The following is a 10,703-nucleotide window of genomic DNA, read 5'->3' on the forward strand; positions in this document are numbered from 1 at the left end:
GAAATATATAGTGGTTAATCTAATCCAATCCTATCCTATCCATCCTATCCTATCTTATCCTGTATCCTACAGCCTTCAGATTGGAGTAAAGGTTAATTCATATTTCAAAATAAATTACAGAAACGCAAAAGGACATAGAACGTTTACAAAAGAAATATTTATAAAATCACAAAAGAAAATAAACAGTTTTTTTCTTCACACACTTTTATTCTATTACCTTCGAGTAATATGCCGTACGATCTAACCGTGAACGATCACCGGAAGAAGTTTCACATGTAAACAAAGAAGAGATCGGACATCAAAAGATCGTATTTTCTTCAGCATGTTTGGATGATTAACTCGATTCCTACTTGTGTTACAGTTCAATAACATGTTTCTCTGTTAAATGTGCTCTGTTTGTCTGGATAATTCCACTTGAACCGTCAGCGGCCGACTATATCAGATCATAATCGCAGTTCTTTGGTGCAAGACCATGTAAGTATACTACACACTGTAAATGTGTGCATGTTTATACATATCTCTCCCTTTAAGCAATGTTTTAATGACTTGAACTATTAAAGTTTTATTCTATTGTAATTTACACAGAAATCGGATGTGGAAAAAAGAGGTTGTGTAGAAAGGGGACGGGTAGGGGGGTTAAATATTTACAAATACTTTGTCACATGATCAGATGTAGTACACCTTTTTCAGTTTCTTATTGCTATTTAATCATTTCCCTACTGTGGTTAAAAAATATTTTTTCTTATCTGATTGCAATTTAAAATAATTAAATGCAGAATCATCATGATCATTTCTTATGCTACTGTCAGGTCTGGTACAATCACTAGATTTAGCTATAGCTTGAATTACCTACATAGCTTTATTTACCTATCTGAAGTAGCTTTATTTAGCTTCTAAATCAAACTTATTTCTTAAAGAAGAATTTTTCCCAGAAAGTGCAGAAAATTGCACTTTGATGCAGTGATAATTTTCAACTTTGAACTTGTCTGAAAACAATTCATGAAAAAATCACTCTTGGAGATGTGTCTTTTTTTGCGCAATTGCAATCAAAGTTCTAAAAGTTTTGGGGCTACATACAACAGTTAATTTGTGACCTAGCAGTTACTTCTTGAGTGTAATAACAAAGAAAACCAGTTTTGGTTAACATGAGCACAAAAATAATCATACTTATCCACGCCTCGTCGCGCACAAGGTGTGTACAGTTACTCAAACAATAGGAATACATATTTTCCTTAAAAGTGATCAAACGCAGCAATATTAAAACTATCTCTGCTTTAGATTGCTTTTTAAATGATACCTAGAATAAATATTAGTAGACATTTTCTTGCGACATTTTGTCTTTTTAAAATAAAAAGCAAAATTGTGAAAAGTTGCCTTGAAATAGCTAAATAAAGCTACCTGAGGAAGATAAATAAAGCTACGGTAGGTAATTTTAGCTACGTGCTGGACCTGACTGTGTATAATAAGCTCATTCAGCACTTGCATGTACATTGTATGTATGACCTATTGTGAGTTAAACATAAAACATGTAACATAAATTAATCATTTATTATTCTTCCTCATTCTAGAGAATGGTACCCAATTTTGCCTGCCCTCATCAGTCATCACAATATAAAGGATTTTACATTAAGAAATAGGTATGATTAGATTTTTTTTTTGTGTTTATGCATGTATCATTAAAATACATAAAAATCATTATCTAAGTTGAGATGAAGTGTCTGCAGATTTTATGAATAAGTGATTTTCTTCTTTTTAAAATGTTGACAGTAAAACTGAAATTAATATATAATTATTCTGGTCATCATGCTCATGTTATATGTATTTTCATTTTTTTTTTAATATTCAAATTTCAAGCAAAAATTGAACAGAAATTAACAAACAACATATTAAATAGATTAATACAAGCAGAAAATAGAATGAAAAAAACATCCAAACATGTACTCATACTAGTTAGCAAGTCGACAAGATGAAATGAATTATAATCTACAAGTAAATTATGTAAATTATGATTGTTTAATTAAGATATGAGTTATGACTATGAAGTTGCAGTATAAGATTTGATTTTGCTTGATTTCTTTAAAATTAATGCATTACTCTGGGAGAGAAAAAGGTGAAATTAAGACAATTGTACCTGAAATGAGAAAGATAATCACAATCAAATACAGTTTTAATGTATAATGTATATGACAAAATTTACAATATACATGCATATAATGGTGTGTGTTCTTTTCTTCAGGACAATCCTGCAAATTTGCAGCTGTACAAATTGCACTTCATCTCATCTGCTGCTGGAATAAATAATGAAAGATTTTCAAACCAGTGTCCAAGAGCCCCCTAGAGTTTGAAATGAAGGAGTTCTTTATTAAGGAGATCAGTGTGTGATGTATTTGTTTTCTGTGCATTGATGACATTTGTGAAACTGTTTGGTTACTTTATGACCATTTCTCTGACAACTACTTTGACATTTGAAATTCCGTTTGAGCGATGGACAAGCAGACCAAATAATATGCATGTAAAACATTATACAATTGTCATAAGACATTGATAAACTTCAATTTAAACAAACTAGATGTACATGTATCTTTGAGCTTGGCATTGAAATACATGAATACTTTACATGGACACTTTTAATGAATTTGTCTCATGATAATGAACATTCAATTGTTATACATTGTAAATATAAATTGTAGATAATATGTACTTGGTCCAATATATATAATTATATTTATATTCACTGAAAAAAAGGAATTACCCTGAATAAATATTGTGAACTTGGTCAATTATTTTTATTCCTCATTTAGACACTGAATAACATTCAAGATCAAATGTCAAGGTCAAAAACAAGATTTACTTAAATTTGGGTTATAAATACTGTAACAACTGTGGACTCTTATGCATGTTTTATAAGATCTAAGGAATATGTGTGAGCTGACTACGATAATTATTGCTGTCAACCTGTCACACTATGAAGATTTAGGAAAATGTTTTCTGTTAAACATAAATTGATTAAATTCTCACACATAAATATTTTTTTTAATTAAGATACACTTGTACGGCACTGAACTGACCATAAATTGAGAACAAACTGAAGCGAAATAAGAAATTTTAACATTTTGAATATCTTGATTTTTATTTAGCAAACACGATGAAAATGTTGCATGTATGTAAAATTATAAAATAAATGATGAACTGAACATTTCAAACAAGAATAACTTTAATAATAAATATAAACCAATTTTTTATCATACATTTAAAATTGAATATAATAAGACAATTTTAACTTATTTAATAAATGAAAGTCAACATATTCTAGATCTAAATTTTGACTTGTCTGTTCTCGGTTTATGGTCTTGTCATATCTTGAAGTTCTTATTTAGATTTATGTCAAAAGTAAAATCTAATATACAGCTGATATAGGTGCAGTTAGATCTATATGTTATTTTCGTGATGCCCAGTTAAGGGAAAAATAAAGTTTTGCATAAATTTTACTTGAACAGATGAAACATACACTTGTTAAAACATCAAACAAATCCTACTTTGTCATTATTTAGTATGTGTAGACATGATAGAGAAATTGTTTCTTCAATTGGTACGGTTATAATTCAGTGTACCAACCCCGCATGAAATATTTGGTATTTGTGGTCTGATTCTTATAAAGAGTTTAAATTTTGTTCCTTTTGCCTACTTTATCATAACATTAGAAAATTATCTGCAATCTTCATTGTTTCCCCCTTTTTCTCTCTCTAATTTTAACTCCATTCATTTTTAATTGAGAACAAATTCGAAAAGAAATCACAAATACCTTGATGTCTCCCGATCATTGTTAGTATGTAAAATTAAACACAAATAAGTTTAACTATATTTTTTTCTTCAATTCTTCCGAAGTTCCAATTTCTTCACATGTTCGCTAGATCAATACTTGCCTATGTTTTATTAGAATCCTTATGTTTACATTTTAACTGGTTAATCGCAAATTAATTCGTGAGAGGTGTCGGAAATTAATGGATGTTGATCTTGATTTTTTTTTTCTCCATTAAAATTTATTACATTTAAATTAATTACATATTACAATCCTTATGTTTACATTTTAACTGGTTACTCGCAAATTAATTCGTGAGAGGTGTCGGAAATTAATGGGTGTTGATCTCGATTTTTTTTTCTCCATTAAAATTTATTACATTTAAATAAATTACATAACAATAACTGATTTTTATTTGATGGTCATTTTATAATTTTTTTTCGTTTTGTCAAATTAACTCTTTAATATTAAAAAAAACTGAGAGCAGCAGGATAGGATAGGATAGGATAGGATTAGACTGAAATCACAGGATAGGATTGTGGATGCAGGATTCTCGATAGGATAGGATAGGATTGTCAACTTATAGGATAGCAGCACTGTATTGAATTGAATTATGCATGTTACAGAGGACGTCTGATTGTATTTCCTGTCGAGTATCGTCTCTTTTGTTAATTTCCGGCTAAACCGGAAGTAACTATAAATGACGTATTTCTGCAGATATCAACATAAAATCAAATGATTGAATTCAACCAAGACTTTTGACCCAATTTTCTGTCGATTGGGGTCACTTCCGGTCAAACCGGAAGTAGTCTTGATTCTTTATTTAACGAAAAATCAGCATAAAAATCATAAAAAACTAAATACAGATCGACATAATTTTGGTCAGGAGGCCTTCTTTTTAACGAATACTTTACTTTCATTTATCCATCTTACAAGCAGTGCTTCTGAAAATCGGACGGAAGTCCTACTCGTTGCTTTGCAACGAGCTTTGCTCTAGTTATTAGGGTCTTCCGTCTTCTGCGGAAGACCCTTCTATTATTCTATTGTTGATTTTTCACTTTTCTTATTATTAGGGTCTTCCGTCTTCTGCGGAAGACCCTTCTATTATTCTATTGTTGATTTTTCACTTTTCTTTTTATTAGGGTCTTCCGTCTTCTGCGGAAGACCCTTCTATTATTCTATTGTTGATTTTTCACTTTTCTTATTATTATTATTATTATTATTCTTTTTTTTTTCCTTACCGATTTTGTGCAGAAGATTTCTCGGAGATCGCTCGATCGATTTGCTTCAAATTTTCAGGGTTAATGCGTTGCTATCTGAAGTTTATAACGCCGCTTCAGTTTTTGAGAAATCACTTCCGGTCGGAAGTTATCGCCCTTTGATCGATTTTTTGATAGACCTTGTGTCTGCACAAAAACTCAAGAACGACAAAAGCTAGAGTGCTGAAACTTTCAGTGGTGATAGAGGACATGTTCTAGTTGTGCACCTTGGTTTTCAAATTTTCCGGAAGTGCGAAGTATGGAAGCTCGGTAGGGGTCAAAATTTAGGACGTGATTTATGAGTGAATTTTAGAGACATTTCTTATAATAACATTTTAAATAAAAGTATTTTGTTAAAACATATTGAACAAAAAGTCTTTAAAATCACAAGACCTTTTATTTGATATCAAGAAAAAGGGGCCGACTCCTCAAATTAGGGGCTCAGAAGGGCCAAAAGTCTTTCATCTATAACTCTTTAACGATCAATATTTTGTTATAAATTACTGAAGCAGAAATGTTCATCTTAACACTCTGCAACTATATATTATAAAATTGTGATCATATGTTACGTAATAAGGGGCCAGAAGAGGCCAGAATGCTAAATCTTTGACACATTATATCTCGAAAAGGGGAAATATTTTGAAAAGCAATATTGAACAAAAGATGTTCAGAATAATGTTCTAAACAATATACACCCTTTTATTTTTTGCAAGACATCCCCATTAAGGACTTGGAGGGCTGGCCCCTAAATATTGTTATTCTATATATCTCTTAAACGAAAGGAAATTTCTGAATAGTTGTTGAACAAAAAGTCTTCAAAATCACAAGACCTTTCATTTGATATCAAGAAAAAGGGGCTAACCCCTCAAATTAGGGGCTCAGAAGGGCCAAAAGTCTTTCATCTATAACTCGTTAATGCTCAATATTTTGTTATAAATTACTGAAGCAGAAATGTTCATCTTAACACTCTGCAACTATATATTATAAAATTGTGATCATATGTTACGTAATAAGGGGCCAGAAGGGGCCAGAATGCTTAATCTTTGACGCTTTATATCTCGAAAAGGGGAAACATTTTGAAAAGCAATATTGAACAAAAGTTGTTTAGAATGATGATTTGAACAATGTGCATCCTTTGAATTTTTCCTAAACATCCCCTATAAGGACTTAAAGGGACGGCCCCTAAATATTTCAAGTCTTCATATCTCGAAAATGAAACGAAACTTCTGAATAGTCGTTGAACAAAAAGTCTTCAAAATTACAGGACCTTTCAAGTGATATCAAGAGAAAGGGGCTGACCCCTCAAATTAGGGGCTCAGAGTGGCCAAAAGTCTTTCATCTATAACTCCTTAACGTTAAATATTTTGATATTAATTATTGAAGCAAAAATGTTCATCTTCCCAATCTGCATCTATATATCTTAAAATGTTATAAAAAATTTCTTAATTAGGGGCCATAAGGGGCCAGAATGCTAAATCTTTGACGCAAGCTCGTTTAGTAATTATTAATTTCTTTAACCTTTCTGAGCAGAAATCTCTTGAAATGACTCTGTTTATTGGATCTTTCCACCTATCTGTATGACCTTGACCTTTGACCTTGATATATGACCTTGACATTAAGGTCAGAATGTTTACTGAGGAAGTGGAGAGTTGATTACAACTCCCAGTGTGTAACAGGCTAAGGATTATTATTTAACCCCCCCCCTTTTTTTCGTGGAAAAAAAATGACAGCAGTTGCAACATGCAATATCTCTCTAGAATTGAATTCACACATCGGATCGACACGAAACTTTAGAGAACTGTAGCTGAGACTCCAAAGTAACTTCCTGTAGAGTTTTATGGTCTTTCTCTGAAAAATGTAGAAATTACATTTTTTTTCCGGAAAAACTTCAAAGAAAAAAATCATCCCGAGAGCAATGTCAAATCTTTCTCTTAGTTTCAAATAACACTTCAGATAGATATAAGATTTCAGGGAGTTGTAGCTAAGAACCTACTGGAACTTTCTTAAGTTTTATTGTCCTTCTCTCCCTCTCTCCAAAAAAAAAAAAAAAGAATAATGAAAATTATCGGCAAACATGATTTTGGTTTAAATTTGAAACTAAGGACATGCATCCAGCTACAGTAGCAGGTTAAAACATAGAACGTAAAGAATTTTTTTTAAATGACCTTGACCTTTGACCTTGACCCAAAGGTCACAATCAAGCTTAAGGATGTGGAAGTAGTTACAATTGTTAGTTAAAAAGAGACATAAAATAAATAACTCACCCCCCCCCCCTTTCTTAAAAAAAAATCACATCAACAACAACGTAGAATATTTCTGTAAAATTCAAACCAGACCTCGGATCGACACCAAATTTGGTACAAATGTAGTATAGACCTCAGAGAAACTTTCTGGAAAGTTTTACGGCGAGTCTTATAAGTATATAGAAGTCATGAAGTTTCACGGCAAAAACTACAAGTTCTGTTGTGTTTGAAATTAAAGTGCAGGTGAACGAAGAAATGATCTTAACCTTTTATTGGCTATTTCTTCAGATGTCGTTAATAGCATTCGATTCTCCTGATATGATATGACATTTTAATAACGAGCATTCTCTCTTTCTTTTACATGTGCAATTTATTTGATTTTTATTTGGAATTAATCAGTTTCCAGAAATAGCGATTTTCGATATATTAAAAACAATTCTCGCTTTCATTGTCGTGTTTCCCTTCTAGAAATGCATGTTGGGAGTTTAATTTGTGCTACATATATTTTATATAACCCAAAGAAATGCTTATTTAAATGTTTCATATTTATTTCAGGATATTCAGTCAGAAATGCTAAAATCCGAACCCGATCTTTAAAGCTTTCAACAAAGCTACATGTATTTACAAAAAAATCAGCATGCTCACAATATCGATGAATCGGGCCACAGTCCACTAATACATTTTCATTAGGGAACAGTGTTAACGTTTTCTCACGCAGCCCGTCCCTTCTTATTTTATATACTGCTTGCAAGTTCAGGAACTATTTGCTTTTACGGAACTTCTTTCTTCCCCTACCGATTCTAAAAATACGCTTGCATCTATTCTATAGTCCTAAACATTTTAACTTACTACTGTTGTCGGAATGCGTGGCCTAATGGTTAGCGCACCTGCCTTTCAACCCAAGGGTTTTGAGTTCGATCCCTGCTTGAAGAGCAATTTTTTTTTTTAAATAGACTTTTACGGAAACATCCAAAAATGTTTAACGACTAGTAATTTGTTTAGGAGAAATGATTTCTCTTATGTTTTATTAAGGTCTTTCGTCTTCAGCGGAAGACCCTTCTATTATTCTTCGGTTTCTTTTTTTACCTTTATAAGGGTCTTCCGTCTTCAGCGGAAGACCCTTCTATTATTCTTCGGTTTCTTTTTTACCTTTATTATTATTATTATTAGGGTCTTCCGTCTTCAGCGGAAGACCCTTCTATTATTTTTAGGTTTCTTTTTTACCTTTATTAGGGTCTTCCGTCTTCTGCGGAAGACCCTTCTATTATTCTATTGTTGATTTTTCACTTTTCTTATTATTATTAGGGTCTTCCGTCTTCAGCGGAAGACCCTTCTATTATTCTTAGGTTTCTTTTTTACCTTTATTATTATTATTATTATTATTATTATTCTTTTTTCTCCTTACAAAATTTGTGCAGAGGATTTCTCGGAGATGGCTCGTTCGATTTCATTCAAATTTTCAAGGTAGATGCGTTGACATCTGAAGTTAATTCCGGCAAGTCCGTTAAGGGATATTTACTTCCGGTCGAGAGTTATCGCCCTTTTATTAAAATTCAGAGGACCTCCTTGTCTGCGATGGAACTCAAAAACGGCTTAAGCTAGAGCGCTGAAATTTTCAGTGATGATAGAGGACATGTTGCCATAATGCACCTGGGTTTAGATATTTTCCGGAAGTGCCTAGTATGGAAGCTCGGTAGGGGTCGAAATTTAGGACACGAATCATGAGTGAATTTTTGAGACATTTTGTATCATATCTTTTAAAGTATAATTATTTTGTTAAAACATGTTGAACAATATTTGTGCAGAATAAAAAGATCTGTAATATGATATCAAGAAAAAAGGGCTGACTCATCACATTAGGGGCCAATAGGGGCCGAAAGTCTTTAATCGATAACTCTTAAACAAGTAATATTTTTGTATACATTACTGAAGCAAAATTATTTATCTTAACAAACTACAACTATATATTATGATTTTTACGTCATATGTTACATAAATAAGGGCCACAAGGGGCCAGAATGCTTAATCTTTGAAGCTTTATATCTCGAAAAGGGGAAACATTTTGAAAAGTAATATTGAACAAAAGTTGCTTAGAATGATGATCTGAACAATGTGCATCCTTTGAATTTTTCCTAAACAGCCCCTATAAGGACTTAAAGGGACGGCCCCTAAATATTTCAAGTCTACATATCTCAAAAACGAAACGAAACTTCTGAATAGTCGTTGAACAAAAAGTCTTCAGAATTACAAAACCTTTCAAGTGATATCAAGAAAAAGGGGCTAACCCCTCAAATTAGGGGCTCAGAGGGGCCAAAAGTCTTTCATCTATAACTCCTTAACGTTAAATATTTTGATATTAATTATTGAAGCAAAAATGTTCATCTTCACAATCTGCAACTTTATATCTTAAAATTTTCTTCAAATATTACGTAATTAGGGGCCATAAAGGGCCAGAATGCTTAATCTTTGAAGCTTTATATCTCGAAAAGGGGAAACATTTTGAAAAGCAATATTGAACAAAAGTTGTTTAGAATGATGATCTGAACAATGTGCATCCTTTGAATTTTTCCTAATCAGCCCCTATAGGGACTTAAAGGGACGGCCCCTAAATATTTCAAGTCTACATATCTCAAAAACGAAACGAAACTTCTGAATAGTTGTTGAACAAAAAGTCTTCAGAATTACAAGACCTTTCAAGTGATATCAAGAAAAAGGGGCTAACCCCTCAAATTAGGGGCTTTGAGGGGCCAAAAGTCTTTCATCTATAACTCCTTAACGTTAAATATTTTGATATTAATTATTGAAGCAAAAATGTTCATCTTCACAATCTGCAACTTTATATCTTAAAATTTTCTTCAAATATTACGTAATTAGGGGTCATAAGGGGGCCAGAATGCTTAATCTTTGAAGCTTTATATCTCGAAAAGGGGAAACATTTTGAAAAGCAATATTGAACAAAAGTTGTTTAGAATGATGATCTGAACAATGTGCATCCTTTGAATTTTTCCTAATCAGCCCCTATAGGGACTTAAAGGGACAGCCCCTAAATATTTCAAGTCTACATATCTCAAAAACGAAACGAAACTTCTGAATAGTTGTTGAACAAAAAGTCTTCAGAATTACAAGACCTTTCAAGTGATATCAAGAAAAAGGGGCTAACCCCTCAAATTAGGGGCTTAGAGGGGCCAAAAGTCTTTCATCTATAACTCCTTTACGTTAAATATTTTGATATTAAATATTGAAGCAAAAATGTTCATCTTCACAATCTGCAACTATATATCTTAAAATTTTCTTTAAATATTACGTAATTAGGGGCCATAAGGGGCCAGAATGCTTAATCTTTGAAGCTTTATATCTCGTTTTTATTCTTTTTTCTTCTTACAAAATTTGTGCAGACGATTT

This window comes from Saccostrea echinata, unplaced genomic scaffold (assembly GCF_033153115.1).
Source record: "Saccostrea echinata isolate AGI-Se365-2 ecotype Australia unplaced genomic scaffold, CSIRO_AGI_Sech_v1 ptg000036l, whole genome shotgun sequence".
In the NCBI taxonomy this organism is placed as follows: domain Eukaryota; kingdom Metazoa; phylum Mollusca; class Bivalvia; order Ostreida; family Ostreidae; genus Saccostrea; species Saccostrea echinata.